Source organism: Lupinus angustifolius, chromosome LG09, assembly GCF_001865875.1.
Source record: "Lupinus angustifolius cultivar Tanjil chromosome LG09, LupAngTanjil_v1.0, whole genome shotgun sequence".
Lineage (NCBI taxonomy): Eukaryota > Viridiplantae > Streptophyta > Magnoliopsida > Fabales > Fabaceae > Lupinus > Lupinus angustifolius.
The window spans coordinates 4,369,692-4,376,352 of NC_032017.1; the positions used below are offsets into that span (position 1 = coordinate 4,369,692).

General features: G+C 28.5%; 1 long non-coding RNA gene and 1 pseudogene across 1 annotated transcript; both read right to left on the reverse strand.

Annotated features, from left to right (window-relative positions):
- On the reverse strand, positions 820-1,796 carry LOC109356165 (annotated as a pseudogene).
- LOC109355811 lies at positions 1,845-2,302 on the reverse strand. Its single transcript, XR_002108688.1, has 2 exons — positions 2,099-2,302; positions 1,845-2,007 (listed from the first exon to the last, which is right to left on the reverse strand). It is a non-coding gene; the product is annotated as an uncharacterized LOC109355811 (long non-coding RNA).

Sequence of the window (6,661 nt, forward strand, 5' to 3'; positions counted from 1 at the left end):
CCAGAATAACAACCACGTCGTACTAATTAAAGATATAATTTTGTTCAATTTTAAGATTTGTGGATGATGGTTGTTAAAGCCTAAGTTATATTTTAGAAGAATGTTTATTGCCTAAATGTTGGGGTGTAATCATTTTCAGGCTGAAATAGGCCAATGGAAAGTCATATTACTATATAATATGATATGGGCAAGTCTTATTTTCCATGTTTTTCAAAGTTATCATGGAGAATATTATAAATGTATAAATACTATTGTATATAATATACTGACAATGCTTTTTTTACTTGGACTATTCTTGAAAAATAAACATCATCTCTTATACTTCTTATTCTAATTTATAAATGTATAAAATATAAAGATATTTTGATTTCTTCCATCACATATTTCATAAAACAATTCATATGAAGATAATTATATTTTAAATTCTATTGCCTAATATTTTTTTACCATTGTAATCTAGTGTTAATATTTTATAACTTGTCAAATTTATTTTATAAATGCATAAAAATATTTCAATTAAAAAAATCAAATAAAATTAAGTAAAAACATTGGATTATAATATGGGATATTGACTATGATACTTCTAAACAAGAAACTAAAAAAAGCTCAAGGGCTTACAATCTGAGTTGTTGTCTTGGATTCATTTGGGGAATTATAATAATTTAGTTAAGAAGTGTGTGAAACTCTTATTCTTTTAAGTGAGAAGTAAATTAATATCAATAAAGTCAATAAGTATATTTTAATATATATATATATATAATATAATTATATTAGTTAAATTACATAAGATCATATAGATTGATGAAGGGCACTGCATGTAAAACTTTCAAGGTAGATTTTTTATTAATAATAGTACATAGGTAAAACTCTAGTTTTATTATTATCCCGTGGCTCACTATAAGCTCTTACATGATAGTAGATAGCAACTTAGTAAAGAGTGCTCTAAATGGAAAAGATGAGATCCCTTCTTCCACGCCTTCCCTCCTTCTCCCTTTGTTGTTGTTGCTGAGGCAAAGCATTTGCAAAGTAAGATTATTGTTGGTTCTTGATTAATCTCTCAACGTCTTCAGCAGAACCAGGGAATGTAAGCTCATTCACTTCTCTATCTAACTAACTGCCTTATCACATTGTCTTTAGAACCTTACAATTTTCAATAATTTCAAAACATAACAATATGAGTTAGTAACGACAAAACCAAAGTCATAAAGCAAATATTATTTTATACAATTAGGAATTTGTGCCAAAAGTTGGCTTTGTTGCCACATTAGCTACGTCCAAAGATATAGTTGGTGATTTGGCGATCAATTTTATAACCGTGTATCTACCTTTTAAACTACCTGTTAAGGTTAAAGTGAAATATATTTAATTACAAAGTTTGAAGTTGAATAATGTTTATGGTACCTACAAGGAAATTCCTCTGGTTTTCATCAGCATTGATGCCAAATCCAATGAAGCGAAGATTTGAGAAAGCGTTGATGGAAATTGGATGACCTCTCAGAATTATGAAAATGTCACCTTCTGATAATCTAGCATTGTACCTTCTCACTTCTTGCTCATCTTGTTGTCGTTGTTGATCTCTTATACCCACTAGTTATTAATTTCCTTCTCTTCATTACTATTAGTATTATTGTTTAGGACGCAACACTAGTGAATAAGTACAAGGAACTGTGTGTATAGTTAATATACCTCGTTAATTTCTATGAAGTTGAGAGAGATATCCAAATCCTAAGCTTGAGGGTTTCTGTCTAGGGTGATCTCGTAGAAGTTGCCAAACTTGTTTGAATAAATGGGTTCATTGCTTCTCAAGTTGAAGGGGACAAATTCAGATGGTTTGCCATTTCCTAATAATGATTGAGCATGTTTTCTCAATTCTTGGATTTGTTCCTTTGACACTCTCACTATCACTCCCTCTTCTTGATGACTCTTCTCTTGTCTATGGCTTTGCTCCTCATCTTCGTGCTCATCCTTGTTTCCTAAAAGAATCCTTTGTATCTCTTTATAACGGCTCTATATTTGAAATCCAAACAAACAAATATGTCATCATTAGTACATATACTCAATAAATAATTGTTCAACCAATGTAGATTAGATGTTATACATTGAAGGTGGCCTCTAAAGTGTTCTTGTTGAAGCCGCTGAAGTAAGACAGTTGGTCTTTAGTACTTGATGGATAGAAATCCTATAAATATACAAATATAAAGAGAAAGGAGGAAGAAATTCAAATTACATGGTGTTAAATACGCAATGGGTGCATAGAAAGTTAGATCATATAAAAATAAAAGATAATATGATAGGAGAAAGAATATTACATAGATGTTGCCAGGATTGTTGATGGGTAATGCGAGCTTGACTACTCTAAGGTTCTGGTTGTGATTCGGGTTAAGGATATAAGAAGTTATTCCATTTGGGAGTATGAGAGCATCGCCATACTCAAGGTTATATGCTTGTCTTTTATCAGGGTTGACTATCGTGATTGTGGCTCTACCTGCAATCCCAAAATAATGAATGTAACAAATCATTTATTCTCATTAATTAATTGGTAGATATGAATACTAATAGTAGTAAGTAAGGTTTTAAATTTAGGTTAGTAACCTCAATTTAAATCCGTGATAATAGTTACCATTGAGTACAATGAGGATGTAGTCAACATCAGAGTGTTTAGGGAGAATGAGAGTGTTAGGTTTTGATTAGAACTCCACAATGCGGTAGTTCTGGAGATTCTCAAGTTTATTGGTTCTCTGGTCAAACCTCTCAAGAAGACGGATTTGGTCGTTCATATTTCTATAAACAGTCTGAAATCTTTTAGAGGTGAAGTAATAAGGGTTCATCTATCTGCGTAAGTGTGAGTCAAAACCTGGCTCTTGCTCTCTCTCTTCCCTCTGTTCCCTCCTCTCATAACCACTTTGCTTACGTGAGCTTGAGCTAGAGCCTTGCTCTTGCTCTCTCTCTTCCCTTCTACTTTGAGGTCGTTGTCTCCTGGTAGGGGTGGCAAAATTATCCATAATCTAAAATCCATCCAAATTAAATTCATCCAAATCCATCTGTTAGAACTAATGAATTTAAGTGGATATAATCCATCATATAGTGTTCATAATGGATGAATTCAAATTCATCCATTATATCCAATGGATATCCATGAGTATATTCATTTGGATGAATATCCAATCCATCCAAAAAAATAAAAAATAAAAACAATTTTTTCCAATTAATTCAATATTAATATAAAAAATATCTCGTATTTTTATAAGCATAACCCGCCACACATTACAAAAGTTGAAAATTGCAATTGTGATTTTAAAAAGTGATTATAAAAAAAGTATAAACGATTTCGGCCTTAGTGCTTTACCCCAACATCTTAATGCAAAGTATAAATATATTATTTTGACTAATTTAATAATATACTAACAAAATAAAATATTTCAGGATGATGGAATATTGCCTACAACTTATGGAAGTTCCAATTATTATGGGTGTAAGCGGTTCCGGTTTAAACTTTGAAACCGAACCATAAAATGCGGTTTGGTTCGGTTTCGTGGTTCGGTTCAGTTATTTTTATTTGGAACCATTTAAGTTCGATTCAGTTCACGGTTTTGTAAATTTTGGAACCGTTAGAACCGAAACGAACCACATATTAAAAAATAATTTTATTTTATATTTCAATGGTTAAGCTTTAAAGTTAGGAGATAAAATATGATTAAGAATTTAGGATTATTAATACTTATAGGCTATAAATAAGAGGCAAATATAAAAAATAATTTAGTAAATAAACCTAAATATTTATCTTATCTCTATTATCGATTAAGAAGATAGAAAGAAAACTAAAAACTAGTATACATTTTGTCACTAATCACTAATGAAATTAATTAAATAAAGAAATTAAGGAACTAAAATAAAATAAAGAAAGAACTTGAGGACATTACTAATGATGTGGAGTATTATGTGTTACTCTTGGACTAAAGAATTAGTATCAAGTTTGTCACTCTTAAATTTTGTTGATATTGTCGAAGATTTTGTGGACTAAAATTTCAATTTTGTAGTGCATTGAGATGTTGAATTATTATTGTTTTACTAGAAAGAGTATTAAATACTTTTATTTACTTAGTTTGCTATGTTTTTCTGCTCTGTATCTACTCAGTGTTTACCATGGAGTGCTGGTTATATAGTTATGGAACATTTAATTTCTATATGTGTATGTTAATTTTACATGCTTAGTTAGTGTATATAATGATGCGGTAATTATTAATATTTTTTTATTGTTCGTTTTTATTTTATTATTTCAAGCAAATGATGATGCAAGTATATCTGATATACCTTTGAGTGCAAGAGAATCATATGGTGCCAACAACATTTAGGATATTTGTTATGTATTTTATTTTTAAAATTTCACATGAGACTACTTTTAGTTTTTTTCCAGATTTTATGGTGTATTTGGATTTATAATGAAACATGAACCGTAACTCTTTCAACTTTGTTATGTTATTTTAGTTATTTGCAACGAAATTTTATTATTGCTAACGACATTTGTATTTAGTATTGTAAGTTTAAATAATTATTATAAATTAATGAGATTAAAGTTATAAAAATTATGAAATTAATGAGATTAAAGTTATAAAAACTTATGAAATTATTATAAACTTATGAAACATATAATAGTTACCTTCCTGCAGGTTTCCATATATTATTTCCAGTAGTGAAGATTAAAAATCTCCATAATTAAACGATCTTAAATAGTGAAGGTTTAAAGCCTTCATGCTAAACACTACAAAAATCTCCTCAAATAGTGGAGGTTAAAAAGCTCCTCAAATAGTGGATGTTAAACTAATGAATGATGATTCATTCCTAAATAAATACATTTAATACAAATATTGATAATATATGAATAAATATATTGAAAGAATAAACTAATAAATACAATGTTACTATTAAAGACATATTACAAATATGTTATTATCTAGAAAACTAATAAATATATATTACACATAATTTTCATTATTTTCTTAAATATAGGTAATGGATAGAATAGAAAAATAGTCATAATAAATACTAAATAGATTTTGAGGAAAAAGAAAGGTTTGAGTTAGGTTTATTTTATAAAATAAATTCTGAAAGAAAACTTTTTTAGGAGGTTGAATAAGTTAAATGTTAGAAAGGTTTTTTAATTAAAAAAATTAAATGAGAAATTCTAGAAAATAAAAGGTTTAATATGCTTGAACGGGAAAAGTGACTTAAGTCACATGTATTTAATGAATAAATTAATGAGGTCATGACACGTGGGAGATGAGTTGCATTGCACACGATGAAGGTTTTAGGGGTGGGATTCTCCACAAGCTGACAAGTGGCGAGTAGAAAAGGTTACAATATGATGAGGTGCATTGAAAAAGAAGGGTAAGAGATAAACTAATCAAAGAGTCACATTATATAATGTCTGAGAGTCTATGATAAAAACATGGACAAGTTTTGGAGAGAAAAATGTATAAAAATTTGACACTTATCATGAAGAATTTTTTTACTTATATATAAGTAATAGATGAGTTTGGAAAAGTTCTTTCATGATCATTTACCATATCTAGTGGATGAGATTTTCCATCAACCATTAGTTATTATCACTATTCACTTTCGTTGTGATTCAACTTTCTCTTGCTTTGCTTATATAGATGAAAACGAGTCGAACAGGGTTGAACCAGAACTCAGCTCGATAAGGATCTGCTCAATTTCAAACTTGACTCAAGTTTGATACGGGTTATTTTTTCGCTGGGGTTCGACTCGGTTAAAGTTCACGAATTGTTCAATTCAACTCGAATTCGTTCATTTATATAACTCAAATAATAATAATTTTTTTAAAATATTGCATAAGGTTATATATATATATATATAAATATCTATAAGTATAACATTGTTTATATATATATATATATAATTACAATAAATATAAAAATTAGTTATATATATATATATATATATATATATATCGAGTCAGCTCATGAACCTAATGAGTCTTAATCTTTGTATAATACAAATCAGATAAAATAAAAAAATAATCTATCTAATGATACACATACTTAAGTGGAAAAAGGGAGGAGTAAGCTTTACACTAAAATCTTAAGGGTACATAGAATTTTAATTTAGTGATCAAGTATTAAATTATAGTTGTGATGATAAGTTATATATACTAATTTTTTCATCTTAATTTACCTCAAACTTATTGAAGAGCTTATTTGCTTTAGTGCATCCTCATGTTGTAATATGAAAATCTAGACTACATAGTTCATTGCTAAAAATTGATCAATGGATTTGTATAATTTATTTTAAAGAACTAACTTAAAATTAAAGGAGGTCAATAGAAAAAGAGATTATATTAGTTGTGAACCGACATCTCAATTTGAGAGATAACATAGATAGTATTGATGACCGCAACTATTTCTCTACATATATTAGAAATTAAGATACCACATGAATATCAAACTCATTATTAGATTCCAAAAATGGTTTATTGATTTTTTTTTAAAAATTTAAATAAATATTTTTAATTAAAAAGAGAAGTAACAACATAAGAGACTATATTGGTTGTTAATTGATGTTGCATCCCAACTTTCAGTCAACATCGGTTATATGACAGGTTTGGATCCACCACTATATTTTTGCGGTCAAAATAAAGAAAACT